Source organism: Alosa pseudoharengus, unplaced genomic scaffold, assembly GCF_046254945.1.
Source record: "Alosa pseudoharengus isolate Yale_2024_CS ecotype anadromous, Long Island Sound unplaced genomic scaffold, YU_APseudo_1.1 YU_APseudo_1.1_scf_12, whole genome shotgun sequence".
Classification (NCBI taxonomy): domain Eukaryota; kingdom Metazoa; phylum Chordata; class Actinopteri; order Clupeiformes; family Clupeidae; genus Alosa; species Alosa pseudoharengus.
In genome coordinates this window covers 18,134,270-18,159,663 of record NW_027468587.1, presented here as the reverse complement: position 1 = coordinate 18,159,663, position 25,394 = coordinate 18,134,270, and the positions used below count along the sequence as shown (strand labels likewise).

The following is a 25,394-nucleotide window of genomic DNA, read 5'->3' as shown; positions in this document are numbered from 1 at the left end:
AAAAGATATATATAAATAAAGAGAGAATGAAAAGTGTGAAAAGAGTGAAGGATGAAAAAAAGTTAGTGAGAGTAATTACTTCAGTAAGGAGGGAGGAACACAAATACACAGTCACAGAAGTCTCTGGACTGCGCTCTCTCTCCCCCGCCCCTCTCTCTCTCTTTCTCTCTGTTAAACAAACAGTCTTCATGTTTGGAAATACTTCTATACAGGGAGCATTCAAGGCCATTCCCAGTGTGTATAGTATCTCATGCCAATAACAATGTACTTTTTGGTAAGGCAGTTATAAATGATAGCCAATTCAGAACTACTGAGGGAGACACACATCAAAGTAAGCAAAACTCATGAAATGAGTCCCAGTAGAAACCTATTGTAATACCCATTAATTATCTGCAGTTGTTGCACAAATAATGCAAGCTACCTGATCTTGAGGTTCACCTTTCATACCAACAGTTTGAAATTGAAACTATTTTTTTTTGTAAACTAGCGGTCAAAAGCATGCCAGTCATTATTGCATAATCTTACTACAGACACTGAAACCCCTGGATTGCATCCTGGGAGACTCTTTACCTGGTGCTCCTGTCGTGCTCCCCGGAGACTGGGACAAATAACTGCACCTCAACAAGCCACTTCAGAGCGCAATTAAGTCACCAAACTCCCAGCGCATCTCCCCCAATGGAGTCAGCCCATGAGGGGACGGACTCTCTCAGGCAAGCCAGCGAGCATCACACACGCAGTACTCATACACGCGTAAACACAAGCACGCACACACACACACACACACACACACAAAATATGGATGAACAGGGGAAAACAGCTGCTCTCAGTGCACTGACTGCCAGAGTTCAGGCTGCCGTGTGTGTGTGGGAAAGAGCACGAGTCTGTGTGCAGTTCAGGACAGTGCACTCTATAGAATGCAGTCTTTCACCTCTTCCTGTCTCTGTTTTCTCGTGAGAGGTAGTATAGAGGGCTAGAGAAGAAAAGAGGAGAAAAGAAACAGACAGAGATGGATAGATAGAGAAGAGGAAGACAGAACAATACAGACAGAATACAGAAAGGTAGAAAGACAGAAAGAGAGAGAGAGAAAAAGAAAGAAGGAAGGAAAGAAAGAGAGGGGTTCAACATGAACAGCAGATAACAGGACTCTGAGGTAGGTCAGACAAAGGCAGAAAGGAAGAAGAGACAGTCGGAAGGTGTGAGATGAGTGAGAACGAAAAGAGAAAAAAAAAAATACCTCCTCCCCCCTGACTCAGAATGCACTGCACCGAGTCAGGTGGCCCTCAGAGACTATGAAGCAAACAAACAAAATACCTCATAGCGTCAACGCCAAGTGGAGAAAAACAAACAAATAGGCTACACCAAATCTAAAAGCAACAAAGCCACCAGTGGACAAAATCTAATTAGGCTATAACCTCAAAAACCACAGTGTGGTTCCTTATTTTCTTGTCAAATTAAACTTTCAATGAGCCCCAATATGATATGCATAAGAGTAGAATATAAGTGGCAAAATCAGAAATAGCGTATGGCAAAAAGCCCTCAACGGGAGTGTTCCATTCTCTGCTCTGCACTTGAGTATACCTCAATGATGTATTTCCCAATTCTGCACCAATTAAAGACCACAATGGCCGTATTCTTGAAACCTCCACTTGTGTTCCCAGCAGGTATGAACTACTCCACAGCGCCATACTGGAGTGCACTTCCTAATGGAACCTTCTTTGAAATGGGCACTAATATAAGAATGAGATATTGGGTGGTATTTAAGTAATAGAATGTCTTGCTTTTAAACTCAGATTGTATTGTTCCCGTCATCTTCCTTCTCTTTGATGTAACGACTGCCATGGGTGATGACAGGATTATTCAATGTCTGAAATGTTTTACTCTAAAGGACTTTGCGCTAAATATTGAGCTTGTAAAACCACAGCACAGGAGAGGAATGTAGTCATTTTGGACTAAAGTCCCCTATTACTTCATACCCACACAGACACACACACACACACAAACTCATGCAGATCACAGGAGACAATAAGGGTCTCCTCCACACAAGTCTCCATACAGTGTTGCCAGTTTAGCGACTTTGTTGCTAGATTTAGCAAATTTTTGCCATCCCTAGCAACAGAAAATGTAATCTAGCGACTACTAGCGACAAATTTGGTGACTTCTCGCAACGATGGCAAACTCTGTTTCATTGTTGAAACGTCAGAAAACCTCCCCTCTCATCCTCGCATTGCCCCATGATTATGAAAGTGATGGCCTATGTAGTATCAGCCCATGTTATTACACGAAGGTAAATGTTCTATAGATCTAACAACTCAGACAACGTCATTGGAAGGTGCAGCAACTTCGGGTGAGATTACAACCAGTCAACAAGATGAGAGCAATGACATGATGACAGGGAAACAGGGACACGCTTGCCAGCATCGTTTAACAAGAACATTGAACAAAAGAAAGTAGAATTCCACTTAATTCACAAGCAAAGCAGATTCAAAGTTCAAAAGTTCAAAATCGAGTTATAAAAAAAAAGTTTAAAAAACCTATAGCATTCGTTTAGGCTATGTAGCCTCAATGTTTTTCAGCCATCTGATGCTCATTCTGGTGTAGGCTATGAAAAGATAGACAAGTATACAGAAGTGTATAGTGTATCAATTAATATACAAGTATATTATTATTATTTACATTAGGCTCTTAAATTTGCCTTTATGAGTAGGAGAAAAGCAAACAGGTGTAAAGGGGAATTACGTCTAACGTCAATGATATGCAAATTAACTTGTGACTGCTTTCCATTTGAAATAATTGGCAACACTGTCTCCATATACTCTCTTTAACTGACCCATTTAATTTGTTTACCTACCATGCAGTGGCGTTATTAGGTATGGGCATTCAGGGCTATAGACCCGAATGTTTTTTTATTAGCCCCGGATCTGTCATACACTTGTTTAAAAAAAAAAAAACACAGAATCTATTTATAGTTTATATTCCGATCGTGCATTAAAACCTTGAGATGAGATGGAGCTATTTATCAAACACACAAGCAGGACACAGGCGTCCTCTCCCTCCCCTTCATGCAGCAGATCTAACTTGAACGTTACCTTAACATAAAACATAATTTGGAACGTAGGCTACTAAAGCGCACACGAGAGAGAGAGAGAGAGAGAGAGAGAGATAGAGAGAGAGAGAGAGAGAGAGAAAGACAGTTCCAACAAGGACAAGGAGGTGGTGGAGTTATGCTCTCATCATTTACAAGTTCAGATTGGTTATCAGCCTGCCCTGCACTCACTAGTTTGGAGCTGGCCAAACAGTGCTGGCCTATACATAGAATCCATACTTAGAACCTTTGTAGAATCGAATTAGTGAGTATTCAATGATTCATTCTCCTTAAGTATAACATGAACCATATGATATGCATCTTTGCTATTTAAAACGGCACACTGTTAGGTGGCTAGCCTATAGGTCGTTTTTAATAGCAAACAGAAATGTCAAGATAGCAACAGGTCATTACATCCTTTAATTGTCAAAATATTATTGTCCATATTATTTAAGCAATGTGGCGCAAATGAGGCTATAATCGGTGGATTAATCTATCAAAAGTGAGCAGCAATGGCAGGCAAAATGGGAATTATGAGAACCGTGTAGACTCTATGGGCTAAGCCCCGAATGTTTTCAACTGCTAGCGACACCCCTGCTGCCATGCACCACACTGCCCTCGCCCTCTTTTTGGAAGGCCAGTGCCATAGCACAGGTGGAGCAGCAGAAGGTGTTAGACCAGGAACACACACACACACACACACACACATACACATACACATACACACACACATACACACGCAGCCTCATGAACCACCACGCATGCTAACATGCTAATAGCCATGCATAGCGTGTGGTTTGGTAGTATACCTTAAGGATGGTTTATTTGAATCAGGCTCAACATTAATTGGATGAATTTTTATGTATGTATTTATGTATTCATTTATTTACTTGTTGGGGGTGGGGGTTACCTCGGTATAATCTGATGGGATTATCATACTCCCTTAAATAGAGCACAGCGGAGCAGGGATTATTCAGATCTGATCGGTCCACAGCTATCCTCTTTTCAGGTTATGCTGTGAGCAAAAAAACATTTAATTACGAAAATGGATTTCTCCTCAGTGGTGGTGGTGGTGGTATGGGAGAAACCAAGTGACAGTGCAGTTTCAGACCCAAGGAACGACAGACCTATGGGGGCAGTATATGCTGGATCAATAACGTTCATCTGAAAATAAGGTAGCAATCTGGAAAGTCTATTTGATTAGCATCGGTCAGATGTCAAGCAAGGGTCAGCAGAAAAACGAGAGGAGGATTTCAGTTTACAGCACTTTTCTTGCTGGAGACCATCTGAACTCTGTTCCACTCCTGGCCTCACATCTTTCAAACAATCTGTCCTCCTCAGCACATCTGTCAGAGGAGAGCTGGTTCTTATTTCTCCCAAACAGATGTTGACTTGAATATTCAGATGTCACAAATACAATATATAACATAATATATAAACTAATAAGCCTATAACCTCAAGGAAGGGGCACCCTAATAACAACCTACAGTAATAAACTCTTAATAAACAAAACTGCAGACACTTTAACTAAATCAATGTACTGGCAAAAAAAACAACAAAATGAAGACAGTAAACAAGCTAAAACAACCACATTGGGTCCCGTTAACTTGAACAATAACGCCTTTTCCAATGACTCTTGAGAACCACAATGAGAGTGTGTGTGCTATGAAGCAGGCGCTCTTCAGTTCTGCGTCTCTAGTCTAGTCCTCCTCATTTCCCATCTTAGCGGTGTAGGTAAACAAACAGGAGCTCCATGGCGGCCCAAACCAATATTGGCCTCAGCTACTGGGGGCCTCCAGCACTCTTCTCACATCTGGATACAATGTGGGAGTCGCTCAGCGCTAGGTTAGGTGGAACAAGGTCTAGGCAGAATCAGCCCAGCTCTTGTTCTCTCTGATCTGGCGTAAACCACTAGACCTGGGGCCCCCTAAACAGCAGCCAGGAAACAAGCACAGCTACAACACTTGCGGAGGCTGCTCTTGTGGTACAAAGGCTCTGTGAAGAAGCACCATTTTGTTGTTTAAAGATAAAGTGTGTGAGTTCTCCACTCTCCACTCCCAGCGGATTCAAGACAATGGCAAAACAACAAAATAACAATATTGTGTATCACCAGCAAAAATGACTGTTTGTGCGAGTATTATCTGGACACTGTCTGTAGGTTTTTCTTCGCCCCTGTCGTATAGCGAAGGGCGAGGGCTGAGAGGTGCCTCTCTTCGTGTCCACCTCCGCAATGCTCTTCGTGGGAAACCAATTAGACACCAGTGAGCTGCAATCCCCCCGCCCCCCCCCCCCCACGACCTCCCCACCTCGCCTGACACACTTCTCAAGAGCGCAGCGGCAGCACTGCTCTTTTGCTCTCTGTGCTTTTCCCTGTGCCTGTGACAGACACACTCTCAGTCTTGCCTTATTTCTCTCTCTCTCTCTCTCTCTCTCTCGCTCTCTTTCTACCTCTCTCTCCCTTTCATCTTTTTTTCACTGTCTGGTTTTGTCCAGTTAAGGTATATATATTAAATTCAGTGAGATTCTGAGATTTTCATAACCTTTGTTATCCTTATTCACATACATCTCTCACTCACTGATTATCTTTCCCTCTCTCTTGCTCTCTCACCCACAGAATAAAAACAAAAAACGCAATGCATTGCCTTGTTTCATTGCATTTGAAAATGTCCTTTTTTCATAATGCCACAAATGCTTACATCACAACGAGCCCGACTGAACACCCCCCTGCTCCATGGCAAGGTTCCAATGACATGAGAGTCTAACGATCAGGTCCCCACAGTGGTGAATGATTAGCTCTAGCCTGGAGTCATTTCCAGCATGTTTCCCTAAGTTAGTCGGACATCTGCAATCAAAGAGCGCCATGAGCACCACATCAACTGCAAAAACAAAAACCGCTCCCCAAGACCTGGACGTTTCATCCCGAGAGTACACCAGAGTGGACCAGAGCCTTTAAAGTAGGGAGACCAGACAGGCACGTGAGCATTAATGACACGCTGTGAGGAGACAGTCCTTTAAAAGGTGCAGTTGCCTCCTCTTGAAAACCAAATTAACCCACGACTCCACCCCGGTGCTTCTCTGTGACGGTGTGCACAAAGAGGTCGTTAGGGGGTGGGGGGGGGGGGGGGGGGGGGGGTCTGCCGGCGTACGTGGAGAATATCCAGTGACCGGCGTGGTGATTATCTAATTAAAGGAAATCAGTGGCATCAAAGCCTGTGAGGGGGAGAGAGAGAGAGTGGGGGTTTGAGTAGGACAGCGCTAGTACTGCTGTTCCAGATCCTTTCGGCTGTACAAAACGAAACAAACCTGCGATGAGGAAAAGAGGAAAAGAAAAGAAAAAAAAAACAAGAGCTGGACCGTTTTGTACGATGCAGAGGAACCTGCTTGTCTGTGATTCACGTGGAACACTGAGACATGTTCCAGCAGCAGCCACTGCTTTAAACAGGAAGTCTATCTGGCATCTATAAATGATCCTCACACTGTCCAACCAAACGCTAGGAGTGGCTTCAGGTCTTGAGGCCCGAGCATGGTCCTGCATGGTCATACGGTCTGCTGCATGAAGTGTAAGAATAAATAACATGAATAGATCATGCTTTCTCTTGACCCCTGAGCCAGTAACATGTACTGTACGTCATCCACACCAAGCGTAGTAGACAGTATCCACAGAAGTATACGCAGGGCTTTACTCAGGCCCCAGGTCTTTTTTACACACACACACACACACACACACACACACACACACACACACACACACACACACACACACACACAATGCTGTAAATGTGGTGGTTTATGCTTCCTGTGTGGATTGGGAGAAGGGCCTGTTACTGTTTGGCAAACAGCAAAAAATTGAGGCAAGATATGGCACATTAAGAAAAACTGGTTTTGTAATAGCACTTAATGTTCTCAACTGCACAGTCATCCACAAAGGTGTATGTGTGCATAACACTAGACTACTGCAATTGTAGTCCATGATATCTCTCGATCTTTCCCTTTCGCTGTAGAGAGTGTGTGTGTGTGTGTGTGTGTGTGTGCGTGTGCATGTGTGAGTTACTGTGTTTGAACATGGATGTCAGTGACTTAGGCCTACTGTTTGTGCAAGAGACAGCATCGGTGTAAAAGAAATAAAAGCAGCTTGTGTGAATGTATGTATGAGAGAAACACATTAGTGGTTGTGGATTCAGTCTGGATTGTGTACTAGCTCTCTCTCTCTTTTTTCTGTCTGTCTCTTTTCTCTCTACCTCCATCTCCATTTCATCCCCTCTTCTCTCTGGTTAGCCTGCCTGGGCTATGGAATCTCGCTAGGGTTCCCAGCATGGAACACAAACTCGTCAAATATGAATGAGGCCACAAGGCAAGCAAGGGCCAGCGGAGAAACCCATATCACACACACACACACACAACCTCATTATTCAGAGTGCCAGGGGAGGATAAAGAAAAAAAAAACATCAACTAGTTCTGCTCAAGAAGTCTCTTTAGTTCACCTAAAGTCTATACAAAATACTTATAGGAAGGGCTTTTAAATATGAAGCTCAAATATCAACATGTCACGTGATGTATTATCAGCTGCTAGATGATACACAGATCAATAATCAACCCTGTACCACGCTGATGAAAGCATTTTCTCAAGTGTGTTATGCATTCAAGTGTTCAGCAGTTTCCCATTCACCATTCCTAATTAGCTCTATTAGCAGTGTGCTTTCAAAGCCCTGAAGAACCAAAAAACCAGCAGCAACATATATAACAAAGATGCACAACTATTATAACAACTACTATAAAAATAAGGCTATACTGGGGATGATGCATATGCGGAGAATAATTAGACCGAGATAGAGCCAGTAAGAGAAAAAGAGAGAGACAGAGAGAGGGCGAGAGAAAGAGAGAGAGTGAGTGAGAGAGAGAGATAGGGAGAGAGGGGGGAGAGGGACAGAGAGACATAGGGAGGGGGAGAGCGAGAGAGAGAGAGAGAGGGGGGGGGGAGGGGGAAGGAAATCAATACAGGCATGTTAGTGACATCTGGGGAAGACAAAGGGCTCGGCCCGGGTGTATGAGCGTTCACGAACCCCTGATCGCCGCCACGTGGCTCTGGGCTACTTCTGTAAAGCTTATTTCCTCTACTTTTAATCCATCCACAATCAGCACGAGCCAAGGCCCCAAATACCCTTTATTCAGTGCATTTGATGGCCGACGGATACTCCAACCAGACTAAGGAGGGGAGAGAGCACCATTATTCATCTAATGAATCATCAGTTCACTCCGTCACCTCAGACGATTCAGTGGCTTTGCTATCGAGAACAAACCACACACTAGTTACCTGTGCATACACACAAGCCTGCCAGTGCACCTTAACCTATAACATCTCAAAACAGGAAATCCCAAAAGTGTTGTTCTAAATCCCTTAGACAGCAGGTACCCCCCACACACACACACAAATCATAACCCAATGCTCACTATAATCCCTATGATTAGTTAATTATTTTCTCTTGTGTTGGCATTCTGGCTCTTATCTTGTCTGATAGCTTTTACACTGCCAACCTGCTGACTGCATTTTATCGATCCAGCATATGCATGCACTCTGTGTGTGCATGTGTGTGTGTGTGTGTGTGTGTGTGTGTGTGTGTGTGTGTGTGTGTGTGTTATGTGTTTGTTTTGGGGAGGTGGTGACCTAATTAGTCATATAACCCCCTCCCCCCAAAAAATCTCCCTCTCATTAAAGCCAATAGCAAGAGAATGATGCAGTGTGATGAGTGGAAAGGCAAAGAGCAGTTTGACTGTGAGAGAAGAGGAGGACACATCCTGGTGTCTTTTCCTGTGAGCGTCCTATGGAGAAGGCCTCATCTATAATTGATGTATCGAGCTTGCAGGCTCTCTGAGCTGACAGAGGGAGAGAGGGGCGCTGCCCTTTCACACAGCCATTCACACTGTGCATCTGAAATAAACACCAGAGCCCCCCAAAAAAGTGAACACTCAGCTGCCAGGAGCATCCTGATTACCAATGGGGTAATAAAACAGATTACAGATTAAGCACCAGACTAAGACTACTGGATGGCAGCATCTCCCGTGAGCCAGAAAGCCAAGGTGTAGGAGTTGAAGTGTGTCGCTTGACAAGAACAAACACCTCAGCCACAATTTGTAAGCATTTAGCATTTAGATAACTCCTGATTTATTTCACTTCTAAGCATGGCATGCTTCGGCAAAAATAACAAGTGATGATTCTCTGATTGACAAACAAATGGAACAACATGAGAATGTCTATCTAAAGTAGTTAACACAGATGTGTTTTTGAGGGCCTGTGGTGACACACAGAATTTAACACAAATATCCATCTTACACAAAACTATCACTATCTGCCAAGATGCAGCTGTACCACTGCATCTATTGTGAGAAGTGAGAGGCAAAAAAACCAACACATTCACATGGACAACTATGAAGGAAAATGTGTGCCTGTCAAACAGCCTCCTGTTGTTGCATTTCACATGAGACTTGCCAAGCAATGGCAGCATTTATTAAAGCACAACACCAGCAGTCAGGCCTGGGAACACTACAGAATCAGTGGTGAGCAGGGAGACTCTGACGAGGAATGTGAGAACCCATTCAGCGGGTTAAAAATGCATTGCACTCACAACAAAGGCTTGCCTTGTGTTCATTATGGACTTGGGAGACCAATGAAATACTTCCACACTTTGACCAAAACATGAAATTGCTCATTTTTTAACTCCTACACCCCTCCATAAGGGAGCAGGACTGAGGCACCAGACGACATGCTGGATTTAGAGATTATTTGGTGAGTAGCTATGTGCTAATGACATTAATGTACCCACTGTAGCCTATTGTGGAGCGTCTCTTCAGCTCTTAAATGGCATTTGGCTAAATCTAGTAACAAGCCAATGTTGAATCAATGATTTATTAGGCTACTTATACCCCTACCTAAAAAAAGTGAACAAAACCTATATAGAAATTCAGTAGTAGGCTCCAATGAAAACGTAATTTCAACGTCAGTAATTTCTTTCCCAATTTGGATAAAGTTTTCTTTGAAGTTTGAAGTTGTAGCAAGACCCAGCAAAAAAAACTGAAACATCTGGATTCACCAGCGCCATCAACTTCTAAGTGGTCATTTTGTTCCTACTTGGATTAAGCTGTAGCCTAGAACAGTAGGTGGCGCAAAATACAACTGTTAAGAATGAACAGTTTCCAAGCCAATTATTTAAATGACTGTGAAGTGGATGTAATGTTTCTTTTTGGTTAAAAAGAGAACGCCTGTGCTCGTTTCATTTCTTATTCTAGAAATTCGAATAAAACGACTTGTTCTGTCGATCCTGTTGGTTTGCTCTGTTTTCAATTTCCTATCCAGTCTTTTACTACTGCACACTTAGCTTTAAAATAGACTGCTGGAGTCAGAACATAGCCAACACAATAGGCACTACGAATCTCCGGTCGCATGTTTTGTGTCAATAAATGGTTATCAAAATTCCAATATGCTACATGCACCTTATTTAGGCACTGGCAGTGTTGTACGAGAGTGATGTTAGACTACAAGTAACGTTGATCGCCGTCCCATAAGCTAAATACCCTAGGTGATGATAATCTTGCAGCAGCTTACTAGTTTTAACTTATTTGACGTGTGATTACCTGGAAAACGACGTATGCTGCAAAGACCAATCCATTTTTCATAGGTAACAGTTTTTTAAATAGCTAAGCATCCTAAATGATAACGCGTAAAATATACTCCACCAAATGCATAGTGTGCACATACGAGCGTTGCAAGAGGAAGTGGATCCAGATAAATGAGAAAACGAAATCTCATCACATCAACTTCCTTACCAGAAGACGTAGCCTGTCAACCATTCCTTTAGAACACCTATCTGAATTCCCAAATCGTAGGAGGTAAAACGATATTGCGTTGTTAAATGTAATGTTTATATCTACGTGGCCAATTGCACACGCGTAGCCTCTGTAGAAATATCCTTTCAAATTCCTTATGTTTTGCTCACCCTTCTTTCGGCGCCGTATAGACTACAGGTTCCTCTCTCTCTCTCGCTCGCTCTCTCTCGTTTCACTTGTGCAAAGAATGTAGAGCGCCCGCGTGACGTCCCTCCAACTAAACACGGATGACAACCAGCTCCAGGGTGAAGGGAGGAAAACAAAAAGTTGTTAAAGCAAATCCAAGAAACTGCAGAGTGAATAAACACCCCATCCCACGCCTTCAACACAGCCTACATAAACACAGGAGTGCAATCCATACACAACGCAAAATTATTAAACAGCCAGCCTGATTGCTGTCAGTTATTCCAGGCAAAAATGATCGTTGTGCTATACCACTGCAACTTTTTGGGATAACCAAAAGGCCTAAACAATGCGTAAAAAATACCCTGCGAACTTACCATAAAAAACATTAAATAAGGTTTCCATAATGGGTGAACTAATGAACCCAAACTCGCAGTGGCGCAGACAAAGTGACTTTGAAATGACAATGGTAGCAGGAAATGGGGGAGTTTGGTCTTCTTTTAGGTAAAACCCGTGGCTGCAACTTATCTCCTTTAGAGCAAGGCCTAAACATGTGCACAAATCCAATTTAATCCAATACAGTTCCAGTTAGTTCCAAAACACGCGCGTCATTACCAGAAATTCCATAGCCTGCCTACATCCAAAAATATGTAGCCTAATGTATTAACGCGACTAAACCTATAGGCAATTCGTTGTACGCCGTTGTGAAAGCAACCTATATAAGCCCAGTTTGTGAAAATAAAGAATTGGCTAGCCTTGTCTTGTCTCTGTTTTCACGTCGCTGGGGAAAAATAACTTCCGCTGCTGCATTCTGATCCACAGAGAATTGACCTGCGAACAATAGATGTCTTCTGATAAATCACGTAGCCCGAAACTGTTTGACATTGAGACGGTTTGACACAGCTTTCGTCACCTAGTTCACGAGCAACAAAACCCTTCAATCGACTTCTTAAGGTACATTAATAGTTAAGACATCACCGACTGACAACACTCTTTTGCTTTTATGTGCCAGCAATGTCGTTCCTATAAAACGTTCACCACGTGTGTTTTTTTATCAAGTGATTAACCACATCACGTTGTACTTCATGCGCCTTCATTTTCACTATGTCGACTGATGACAAGACACAATGTTGCCAGTAGGATAAAGGGAAGATCGAGTTTTCAAATGTCGTCATTTGAAACTTAGACAAAATTAGAGGAGGCGACCCCCCTCCCTCCTCCACCCGCATCCAACAGATCCACGTTCCCCCTCCTCCTCACAGTACACATAGGCTACAGACAGTAGTCGCGACCCATCCCCTGCAAAATAAGCACAGATTCTAACTACCCCCACTGCTTAATCTTCCTGAAAGCTGTTTTGAATCTTTGTGTACCTGACGCCAAATAAAGGCAGCACTTCACCAAACAACTTAGGCTATATACACGATGATAAGCTTAACGATTCGACAGTATACAGCCACCATCCAGTACTTGGGAAATTATCGCTTTCACAATATGCAGAAGAATCACCTTATAAAGGGGTGGTAAGAGCCTACTACTGAGCCTCGTTCAGTAAGAGCCTACAAGTTCTTCACAATGAAACATCTGAAATACAAAACAGCTGACGCAGCACTGTATGAGCTTTTCTTGGCCATTAGTAAACTATTAGCCAACGATCGAACATTTTTCCATATACAACAGGATTATGTGTATTTGTTAAGATAATGAATTATATAGATTCAAAGGGAGACGAATGGTCTCATGGTCTCACTATGACCCATAGTGATTATAGGAAGCATCGCGTTACTGTCTACCGGCAGCCTATCCATTACAATAAAATGAATGAATACAACAAAGTTTATTCAATGCGTATCAAGAACAACGAGTGGTTCATTTTACAAGTGTGTGAATATATCTTCGACGGTATGACATGGCAAAATACACTTAGACAGTTTTCGTTCAACTTACCAAAGTGAATAGCTGCCCAATGCCGAACATCAATCAGGAAAAATTAGGATGGTTCGCGGGGGAAGAGGGCTGAAGGTGAAACCATGCGCTGTGGAGACCTGCACATGATTGAGTGAGCCGCGACCATTGCACCAAAGGGGATCACTAAAAAGTCTTTCCAGACATCCTAAGTGGAATTTCAAGTGATTCGCCCTAAAAACGTTTAGGAAAAGCATTGCAAGAATATGCTGTAAAACGATTAAGGTTAGAAACTGTTTGGGGTAATCTGATGTACTATGTTTACAATTTTTTTTGCGACGCACCTTTCCGTTTCAGTGATTGGTTTGTCCCGTATTAAACAGAGTCGGTTCATGCCACTGAGCTTTCAGAAGTCTTATCGACTCTTCACTGATTGGCGATAAATTTACTCATAATTTTGTTTTCCGTTGGTTAGCTTTATGCATGATAGTTTGTGATAGGGGGAGGTGGGGGTGTAAAGACGTGCCCCATTATCTTTTGTATTGTTTGTCTAAGTTGGCCCACATAGCCTGTGTTTGTATTGATTACTCTGAAATGGTTTGCCCTTTTCCTACATTGATTTATCATAAATAGGCCTATATGATTAGGATTGTGTGGTAATGTATTTGATAAAACACTAACATGTTTGCCTTAAATACATTGTCATTACTATTTTTACACTGCAATCAACAGTATAAACCATGTATAAACACATTGTGCCAATCCTTCATGCAGCTTGTTGTATAACAAAAGAAATGGATATAAAAGGTAGCCTATTATTTAAGCAAGGACAGACACTGTGTCATCTGAACTCCTCAACTGAAGTGATTTAGAGTAGATTATTGTTTATGGTTTGTTTCTCCAAGCCAAGTTTCCCCAATGTTTGTGAAGGGACAAACCAGATAGGTTTTTGGCAGTTGTAGTGATCCAGTGATCTTAGGCTTTTTCATTTGTTTGTAGACTCTGGAGCTTTGGTTGCTGGGACTCTGCCCCCACATCCCCACCAACCCCCATCTACCTACACACACAAACTCTCTCTCTCTCTTACTCACTCACTCACTCACTTACTCACACACACACACTCACTCACACGCACACACACGCAGTTGTTTGTTCAGCTGAATTCAGTCATATCACAGCAACAATTGTGAAGTTGTAGTTACTTTGAGCAGCCCTCTGGCACAGCAGGAGAGTGAGCAAGATGAATGATGACTGCTCGTGCTCACCACCCACACCTGTCTTATTTATTACCTGAGTCAGTGGCAATAATATAAAAAAGTGAAATGTCTGCGCTCCACAGTTTCAATTTCTTGCTGATGTAAGCACTGGCCCAACTTCCCCCGAAGGTAATGTTAAAGCCCATGTGTCCAATCAGTGAAACTTCTCCATGCAAACAGGTCTGGCCTGGCCTGGGTAAATAAAAAGGGGATGTCACATCTACACACCTAAGGGCGTCACCAGGAATGCAGAGAAGTGATTGTAAGTTGCAGTGAGACACACCTGAGTGACACAGGTCTGCAGTTCAATTAATTACCAGTATGTTCATGTTTCCATGTTGAGAGTGGATGGTTTGGTAGGTGGTGCGGGTTTCCTCAGCTGCCATGAACAAAGAACATGGCCTTAGGGATTTTGGTTGAAGAAGGGGACTTGGGATGGGTATGTGTGTGTTTGGGGGAGTTGGGGGGGGGGGCATGTTACCACAGTGGCTATGGGCAGGTCTTGAGTCAGAGCAAGCCCATGTGCAGCATGATGTGAAATATTAATGAAGTATCATGTTACTTCCTTTTGAAAAAAAAAAAAGACGAGCCAGATTACACCTTTTCAGCTGTGGTCTCTCTCTTTCTCTCTCTCTCTGGCTTGCCATGTCTCTATCTTCTAAAGCTGTCTTTATCCTACTCCTCCGCCTCACCCCACATCCCCAACCCACCCTCCTCCCTCATCTCTGCCGTCACCTCCATTTTGCTCCGGCTCCTATTTTATTTCACAGAAAACACAACTCCTTCGCTTGCCTTCAGTTTCCCTCTTATCAGGTTCGCTGCGACTTGGCAGGGATATCCGCCCACACAAATTGATCATTCTATTTTAGCCCGGTTGTTTGGAGAGGGGAACACACCCGGCATGAGAGCCTCAACATGCAATGGAAACCGCCACTAAACCAGCCCTGATCCAGAGCTGTCATTTAGCCTGAGCCATGTCATGCTGCTAGCCCCCACCAAGTCAATCAATGGGCCAAACTCTTCTCTCCTATGTATATGTAAGAACCTACCGTGTGTGGTTGGAAGATTTATTGTTTATTTAATTTTCATTATTTATTGCTTATTTGCTTATTGCTTCCTATTGGATTGTGCAGATACTAACAGTCTGAGAGCTGGAGGAAGACACTAAAGACTGTGGGCAAGGTTGGAAAGTCTGAGTACACCTTACTCCAGCCCCATCTGCTGCCTCTTTTGCTTGTCTCTCTGTCTTGTCGTCGCGTGTCTGTGACCTATATGATAATGTCATAATGCAACAATAAGATAATGCTGCGCGGAGCAGAGCGTAGGGAGGGAGGGAGGGAGGGAGGGAGCTGACGGTGCAGCGAGGACTGATAGGATGCATCCGTGATTAGCGGTGTGTTTTGCCTGCTCTCCTCTGCAGCAGCAGCAGATGCACCTCACCCTCTCCCTCTCCTTCCTTCCTCTCTCCCTCTCTCCCCCTCCCTCACTCACTTACTCCCTCACTCCCTCACTCACTTACTCCTTCACTCCCTCAGTCACTCCCTCAGTCACTCACTCAGTCACTCAGTCACTCACTCACTCATTCGCTGCATGCTCAACTCCCCCGTGATAGCTGGATGAGCAGCAGGGAGTTATTTTCATCCAGACCTGGCTCCTGTGCTGCAGAAGAGGAAGTGGCGACGAAATGTGCCCCTAGCTTCTGCCACAGATGTACACGTTTGTGTTTGTGCATGCACACACACACTCTCTCTCTCTCTCTCACTCACACACACACACACACACACACACACACACACACACACACACACACACACACACGCACACATGCACGCACACACACACAAAAACACACACACACACACACACACACAGACACACACACACACACATGCACACACCCTCAGACATGCAAACTGCTACACACAAACACACACAGTCAGACATGCACACTGTCGCATACACACAGATGAACAAACATGGATTTCTAAAAAAAAAATCATAGCTCGACATTCCTAGATTTAAAAAAATGCACAAAGGTACACAACCAAAGAGTCAGACACAAATTTGCACATAGACACAACCCCAGCCAGTACGTACATACTCCGACTATGTGGAGCCAACAAATATCACTCACATACAAAGAACGCAGTTGCTATGTACACCCACAAAGTCACAACTGCACCAGCAAAGTCCCTAAAACATTGCCTTTGCGTGACAAATAAAGGGGGAGGGTTGGGAATGTACTTTAACACTGTACACATGTTTCAACCAGCTAACACACACACACACAGACACACACACACACACACACACACACACACACACACACACACACACACACACACACACAAAAAAACATATTCTACATTTTCTAAAGCTGCAATATAGTAAATATTCTACACCTGGCTCTCCTTAAAGATGGCAATACGTCATAAATGTGACTCACAATCATAAAGCAGAAATCGTATGATCATCAGTCACGTTCTATATGTATTCATATCCTGTTTTTGAGCTGTAAAGCAGGAAGTCTTTTTAAGTCTTGAAATGTGCTGTGTGAATTTGATTTCTTTTTTTTAACACTGAGGACCTCAATTCATGTCGCGGTTGTTAGCTTTCTGAGACAGGTATGGCACAGCTGCATCTTCCATCTTCTCTTGCACCGTTGCCATGGCTGGTAAAACTGATTTATTTGAAACACCAGGATGTACAAATCACTTTATTAGGCTGTCTGACTTGTTATCACATGCATGTTTTGTTGTTGTTGTTGTTGTTGTTGTTGTTGTTGTTGTTGTTGTTGTTGTTGTTGTTGTTTGTGAGATGCAGCAACATCTACACATGTGGGGGGAAACAATTTCAATTTCACCTCAGATCGTAACTGACTGCTCTCTACCAGTCAAAACGACTCACCTTAGCAAGATAATCATCAACAACCCAGATTTTCACCGCTGTCAAAGGTTCCGGGGCAATAACCCATTTATCACCCGTTCCCTCTGCACTTCATCAAGGAGAGTGAGTCATCCCCCATTTCCTTCCACAGCCGACAATGCCTCTTTTTACTGCACATGTGGCCAACTAGCAACACATGCCAGTCATATCAGGAAAATCAAACGTGTCTGCAGCCTGTCTCATTCTGTAACGAATCTGTTTGTATTAATGAATGAGACTAGAAGAGAAGGGGGGGGGGGGGAGACAATTGTAATTTCTGCCACTTATAAGCACAAAATGTCCCCATTTTAGCTATGAGGCAAAGTGTGACTGTCCTGTATGTAAGCTATGTATGAGGCAGTCAAGGCAGTCAAGCTGATCAAGTATAAGTCCCCATTTTAGCATTTCAGTCATAGCCAAACAAAGACATGTATGTAGATGTGAAGATGTCTCTCTTTGTTCTTTGGATTTATCTACCGTTTCACACAGAAGCTTTATGAACATAAAATGAAATAAATTCTAATATCTACCATTATGCTGTGAGTTTATTTTAACTCCCCGAGGCACCTACAACTGTCTGCAGCTCTATAATTACATACCTGAATCACTCCCCATCTGACAGACAGACGCTAGTCATTCATGGGCTTAACGTCTAATAGGCCCAAAGCTCTCATGGAGGAACCCAACAGAAAAGGGGACAAAACAGCGCACAGATGGGAAGAGTGCTACGCAACAATCTCCTCAGGGTTTAATCGCGCCATAGATGATACAGAATGATTTGTAAAGCTGTCAGCATCACTTACTATTGCTTTTTTTAAAAAGACAATGGCTGCATTTACCCAATATCTGTATATGTGCCCATCAGGAAGACTGGGGATAATGACTAAGATCCTCCCTTCGAACGTTCATCTTAAAGTAACTGAAGGAGATTAATGTACATATTGTCTTTGCATCAGCCGTGAAGATCACACACGGCGGAAAAGAACAGGTAGAGGAGGAAGTGTGGGGGGTATAGAAGACAAAGGGTTCCTGAGCTTCTGAATAAAACATAACCCGGCATGAAGAAAAAGAAATGCTACAAAGAAACATGGATACTCGCCTTCATCTGATGAGATTGATAAGAGTCATAACCTGCTGTTATTTGAACATGTGAGTGATAAAAATGATGGTGCTAGTTATTCATTATTATTTCATGTTGAATGAGTTTTAATTGCTAAGCACAGAGGATGTTTTTGTGTTCTTAAAAGTTTTTTGGTGTAATAATATACTAATGTGAGAAAATAACAAGATTTGAAATGTTTCCTATATTTATCATAACATTATTTTTGTCACGGGTTCATCTTAATTAATAAGCTGGGCTCAAAGTGTAATCCAATCAAATTCAGGGATAATTGATGAAGCCAAAGCCAAACACATAAACAAATACTGAAAATCGTGTGATGGAGCAGGCCTGTCGTCTAAACACTAGACAACTTCACATATGATATTGATTATCTTTTGTTCAGTAATGTCAACAGCCCTTCACCCTCAAGGTCCCATGTACACTATTATCTAGCACAGGATCCAGTTACATCAAATTGCACCCATTCCCAGCCAACACCCATCTGTTTCAAACATTCAACAAAAGCTAAACTTTGATCTGCAATTATATATAGTTTAAAAACAATCATGTGTGCATGTGTATCTTTCTTTTAATTAAAAGATACTGCCTTGTATTCATGTGTGCACTGTTTATAGGCTACCTGTGCATGTAAGTGTGTGTGTGTGTGTGTGTGTGTGTGTGTGTGTGTGTGTGTGTGTGTGTGTGTGTGTTAGTGTCTGAGTGTGTAAGAGGAAAGAGAGAGAGAGAGAGACTCATTCTAAGTGGTGTCAGGGACAGCTGTTGTTCGTGTGGAGTTGAACACAGCACCAGTCCTGTAATTAGACGGATGCTTCAGTTTGGTGAATGCATCTGAAAAGAGAGGAACTTGATGCCTCATACTCAAATTACTTTAAGAACACACACCACACACTCACAACACGCACACAAACATATATATACACAAACACACACACACACACACACACACACACACACACACACACACACACACACAATAAAACACACACACACACACACACACACACACACACACACAAAACAATCGAAAACAAACACACACGCACATATGCATGCAATACATTCTTAAATGAATCAGTAGGCATACACATAATTAAATCATTCCAAGTAAAAAAGTTTTCCATTCCATCAAATGTCAAACATAATAAAGAGTGTTTGAAAAATGAGAGTAAAAAATCTGTCTACTATTTTTGAACCAATATGCAGATATCATAGAGTGAGTGAGAGACACTTGTGTTGAGTGCAGTTTCAAAACAGACCCAACTTCACAGGAGGAAAGAGGAAATCATGGAGGTGCTGCTGTTTTTTCATTCGGAGGGGGATGGGCAGTTTTTTAAAGTTCCCCTCCTCCACCCGTATGCTCTCTTGCTCTCTCTCTCTCTCTCTCTCTCTCTCTCTCTCTCTCTCTCTCTCTCTCTCTCTCTCTCACCCTCTGATTACATCTCCCAAGTCACACACAAACAGTGCCCATAAATGCAACTGTCTGTAAACAATGTTAGAGACTGAATACGCTACTGCTTGTCACAATAAAGACAAGGCAAAGTTGCTTTTGTTGATTTATACCATCTGCTCTCAGACAGTTGTCATATACAAATGACCCAAGATTCTAATGTGTATTTTAATGGTAAGAGCACATACACAAGAATCCAACCAAAGGGTACCAAATAAATCTGAAAGTAGACCTTCAGTTATTCCCCTCAAACCACAAACTGCTATTGACAAAATCACACATTTATTTCAGTTCACATACCTAGTGCCTTTACACAAATGTTTTTTTGTTTGTTTTATGTTTATTATTTTTTATTTAAACAATTCAAAATCACACTATTGCTCTCCATGACATTTAGCCAAAAATAACAGATGAATGAGGTTGATAAATCACTAAGATCTCCTAATGTCCTGTGGACCTTGTTTCTGCCTTCTCTGCTTATGTAGGTTTTAATTGCAGATGTTCTAGTTAGTAAACTTGGTTCAAAGGGCCTTGCTTGGTCTCCCAGCAAATCAAAATGGATAGACCGGAGAAAGCAAGATCATAACAATCTGTTGTAGATTTATTTGATTTTTTTGCCTGAGTGGAGAGCAACATGGCTTAACCAGGGCGAGTTCGGGAGCTTCATGACAAATTAAAGTGACACAAACAAACAGCCGTTTGTAATGGAATCCCGTCCACGATTGGGGAGACATGGTCATGGCACTAATAGGGTATGTGAGTGAGTGAGTGAGCCTTTCAGCCCGGTCAAGATGGGTACAGATGCGTATGGGGGCATTGTGGTCATCAAATCCCCTGTCTATACGGCTACGCTGTCGTGGCCGTCCTTTGTGTCTCTCCCGCGGATACTGATTGTCCCACAAAAGAGAATCCCATTAGTGCAGCAGGGGTACAGCAGTGCACTCAGTAGCACTCAGGCATTCCTGCCCACACAGCTAGCAGCTAATGGCAGCCACATGGGGAGATCAGCAGAGATGATGTGCTTAGATATACTTCCTGTTACAACTACTGCTAAAATACTTCTATACTTATAATAACCCTACATTTACTATAATGTAATTGTACTACTAGTAACTAAGATTACTGTCATACTATAACAATTAAAAACCATTATAGTTGCTTGAAATGGTTAAAACATGTAGTATCAGATTGTATTGTACATTTCCATTTTTACTCCAGTCGGCTAATATGATGTTGATAGAATGTTAACTTCAGCAAGGTGACCTTTTGAAAAAATACTATAAGAATACTATTAAGGGGTACAGTCAGGACCCTGGTCATTACCACCATTATGAGAGCGTCCATCACCAGCTGGGCTCTTAATCATAACAACAAAAGCTCTCCTCACACTTCACCTCAGATCTTTACAGGGGCTTTCCACTGGCCTTTTTAGATGGGAATTAGCATGCCCCCGTGTTAAGAGGAGGAGAGGAAAGAGATGCAACCTGTTGTGGCCCACCCTGGGGAGAGGCGTACCCCTTCCCTGACTCCGCTCTCTGTCTCCTTCACCTCACTGGTGGATAGTTGTGAGAAATCACAGCACAGAATAGTGGTGTTCATCGCCAATTTTGAACAGAGGAGAGTTAACCTTCCCAAAGAGCTGCTGTGACCTCTTAATATTAACATAATCTTTACTCCCACTACATGATTTCCTGTGTTAGTTCAGATATTAACACTCCTACTCCTACTGATTCTCTAAAAACCTGTGTGAAAAATTTTCCTATCACAATATTTGAGGATTGACTCTTCTTCTTTGGTATCTGGAACTACTGACTTTCATTACTATATTATATTGTAACATGTAAACGACAAGAGAGAGTATACAACATCTGTATGCAAATAGAGTTGAATAAGCAGATGTTTTTGTTGTTGGTTTGTTTACCAATTTTTTTCACATCTCTATTCTATAGCGGCTGTGCGAGCCTCATGTTAGTATATCTGTGAAATAAATTGTACATATATAAATTAAACATATTAAATAACACATAATTATATATAAATTGTACATAGTTTGTGAAGAAAAGAACATGCCCAAGCAAATTGAACAAGAAACTGAAGTTGGTGCATAGCAAGAAAGATTTTCCACTGAAGAAAAATGACCATGACTGGCATGAAATACACTGTCAGTTAAAATGTAATTTGCATATAAACACAACAGTAAACGGGCTGCCTAAATCAAGTTACTCTGTTAAGAAAGGGAGGTGTTTTATATGAAAAATATATTTATTCTGATGTTTTTCTGCCCCTTTAATATGGATCCTGAATCGTAATGATAGTAAAGCCAAACCATGGCTGTCTGTTCTAATCAGCGGCAAGATGCAGTCCCAGAGGGCCTTCGGAGATGGCTGAGCTCATCGGGAGAACGAAAGTTTCTTTTTCCCAGGGCCTTCTGCAGGGGTCCCAGGGGAATCCATTGTTCATGCTAATTCAAGGCACAATGAAATGCATATTACAAAATAAATTGGATCACACTATTGTGGGTGTGTTATCATAACTGTACTGATAATAGTTTAAAAATGTGGTGACCTGTTTTGCAGTTGGTGTGGTCTTACTCTATTTCTCTCTTTCTCTCTTTTTTGCCAACCCCCCCCCCCCCAACACACACACACACACACACACACACACACACACACACACACACACACACACACACACACACACACACACACACACACACACACACACACACACTCACTCCTCCTCCCAGTGTGTGTTTCTCAAGAACTGCATTATGCATGCAGTTGCAGGGCAGGTATAATTTTGAATACTGATTTCCCTATTGGTGGCCAGCTTTCTTCACAGAGGCCCCGCATTCCACTGGCTCCTGTGAGTCCTGAATTACCACACTCACAGACAGAAATAAACAAACTACTGGTCAACAAACTACCAGAACTACTGGTTAAAGACCAAACAAAGGCCTAAATACAACAACTACAGGCAGCATAGGAGTGCATGAGAGTCTGACTTTTTTTCCTTGTGTGAGTGTGTGTGTGTGGGTGTGTCTGTGTATGTGTGTGTGTGTGTGTGTGAGAGAGAGAGAGAGAGAGAGAGAGAGAGTGTGTGTGTGTGTGTGTGTGTGTGTGTGTGTGTGTGTGTGTGTGTGTGTGTTTGTGTATGTGTGTATGTGTGTGTGTGTGTGTGTGTGTGTGTGTGTGTGTGTGTGTGTGTGTGTGTCTGTGTGTGTGTGTGTATGTATAGCGTATCTATGCAAGTGGTTCGTTTAGGGAGGTGGAGCTGTTACGGGCTGCAAGTCACTGAGACGGGGGACTACAAAAAGCGAGATAAAGGAATAGGGGGGTTGTGTCCGTGTGCTACATACCACTTAGCTGCTGCGCTGTCCTTTGACACAGTTCACAGTCCACAGCACATACTGAACAAATCTACAGCAGGGACACCTCATCTGCTGACACTCACAAAACTAACATGTCCCATTCTGCCTTGCCTTTATTCCACAGTGGCTCATATGCAATGGTGAAATATTTATATGACACACTTTATAGAACATAATTGAGATAACAAATAGCTGTCTTCACTGTGTTAACCTCATATTCAAAGGCAATATACAAATGTCTTGATAAGCGATGGCAAGGTTAGATTTCTGAACAAATTTCAAGGGTGAGACCTTTTTTATTTTAATCTCTTATTTCTATGTAATACACAACTCCCAATAGTGTATGAATTTTGAGGTCCAGTGATATTAATCTAGTCCAGACAATTTATGTTTCTTGTTGATGAAACTCTTATATGTAGTGCATACATGCCTATAGTAACACACACGTGTGTGTCTTAGACCAATGCTCTGTCTATGAAATGTGGGACACTTATCCAAGCCAATGGCATGAAAAGTATAGCCCTTATTTATCATTAATAGGTAATTCAACCTGTTTTTGACAACACAAATTAAATTGATCAACATCATAGTGTGTATGTGTGAGTTGTCTACCTTTAAGACACTAAATGCAGGTCTCTCTCTCTCTCTAAAATCGTTCTCCAAATTCAAGCATCATTCTTCACAGCCATTTCATTGTCATGTAAATGACCTGTTTGCAGTGCAATCCATCAAAGCATCTTCCTGCATTTCATCTCCTCCGGCCTCTCTCTCCACAATACCTGTAATTAGGTTTGGAAGCGTGTGTGTGTGTGTGTGTGTGTGTGTGTGTGTGTGTGTGTGTGTGTGTGTGTGTGTATGTGTGTGTGTGTGTGTGTGTGCCTGTGTGGACACACACATGCTCTGCTCATGTTCATCAACATCATAATGCTTATCTTCCAACGTATACATTTGAGTGTGTGTGTGTGTGTGTGTGTGTGTGTGTGTGTGTGTGTGTGTGTGTGTGTGTGTGTGTGTGTGTGTGTGTGTGTGTGTGTGTGTGTGTGTGTGTGTGTGTGTGTGTGTTGAGGTTGTACCTTTATGTTCGTTTTGGGAGGGAATGCTTTATGGCTTGCTGAAGGTGGCTGTTGTGTAAGCCCAGGCTCCGGTGTTCAGATGGAGAGAGTACCCCGGGCGCATGGGTATAGGGATATGAGGTGAGCTGCCTTAAACACTCATCCTGCTGGCTCCTCCTGATTACATGTCTAATCTTTACCTGTGTACTCATTTTCTGGGTCTCACTTTCTCATACACACATTCCCACTCCTTCCCTCTTTAGAGGTATGGGCATTTAGATTGGTTTCGTTTTGACTGTCTGTGCTCCACTAACTGCAGGGCAACTGTGCTCAATCTATTTTCTTTTGTCTAAGGTGTCTATGGCATATCTCTGCAGTATTCAGTCATGCATTATTAATCATAACACACTCTGTTTTCAAGGTTTTTAGCTTTGTTAATGTATCAGTCAGTCATGTATAGAATAAAAATACAATGCAGGAAAACTTAAGGCTTGCAGTAAAAATATATGCATTAGAAGTTTTAACTATGAAAATATGTTGTTTTCTTTGGAACATCTACATGGCTTCTCATATTTTCATTTCACCTTGTTGCTTTACTTCCCCAAACCCCTGACACAGAGGGAGCCATGCTGTGACTTACGCCATGGCAACGACTGCACCTCCCCCTCCCCCTACCTCCTCAGTTGAGCTTCCTCCTGCACTGCCGTTCTCACAGCAACAGTCCCATCCCTGACAACTCCTGTCGCGTTGTATGAAATACTCTGGAAGACTAAGCACTCTCCTGTGGGGTTAACTTGTTTTCCTCTATATTGTGTCATTTTCATGCAACACCTTAGGCAACATGGGTCTTAAAGGATTTAGAGAGTCATGGGTTATGTTGGTGTTTATGTGTGTATAGTTAAACTGTGTATAATGCTGTTTTCAACTATTAGATATCACTGCAGTGCAGATTCTTTGCAGCAAAACACAATGTCACAATACATGCCACTGAGTTTTTTTTTTTTTTTTTTTGTTAAATCCAAAAAAGTTGTGTCACATCAAAAGTGGTGAAAAAAGTTGACAACATATGCATGCGGTTTAAATAATAAACAGAGGCGGTTTGATCCAATACCAATCAGAGCCGTTTAAATATGATACCAATTGATAGATGTAGATGGTGAGGTATAAAGTTTGTTTCACAATTGAATGCAATACTTACTGTGATACATTCTATGAAAGAAAGATGAGAGTCAC

At 42.3% G+C, this 25,394-nt stretch overlaps 1 protein-coding gene across 4 annotated transcripts in view; it reads right to left on the bottom strand.

Moving 5' to 3' along the window:
• The window catches only part of LOC143119078 (zinc finger protein 516-like), a 39,298-nt gene extending 26,201 nt beyond the window's left edge, over positions 1 to 13,097 (bottom strand). Inside the window, exons 1-2 of one of the 4 annotated variants that reach the window (XM_076280328.1) lie at positions 13,031 to 13,097; positions 11,071 to 11,198 (exon numbers count right to left, since the gene is read on the bottom strand). The gene's annotated coding sequence lies outside the window, so the exon portion shown is untranslated. Of the gene's footprint in view, positions 1 to 10,900; positions 11,038 to 11,070; positions 11,199 to 11,460; positions 12,098 to 13,030 lie in introns of those variants that run through there. The other 3 variants (XM_076280327.1, XM_076280329.1, XM_076280330.1) reach the window with 3 other exon arrangements.
• Positions 13,098 to 25,394: the final 12,297 nt, after the last annotated feature.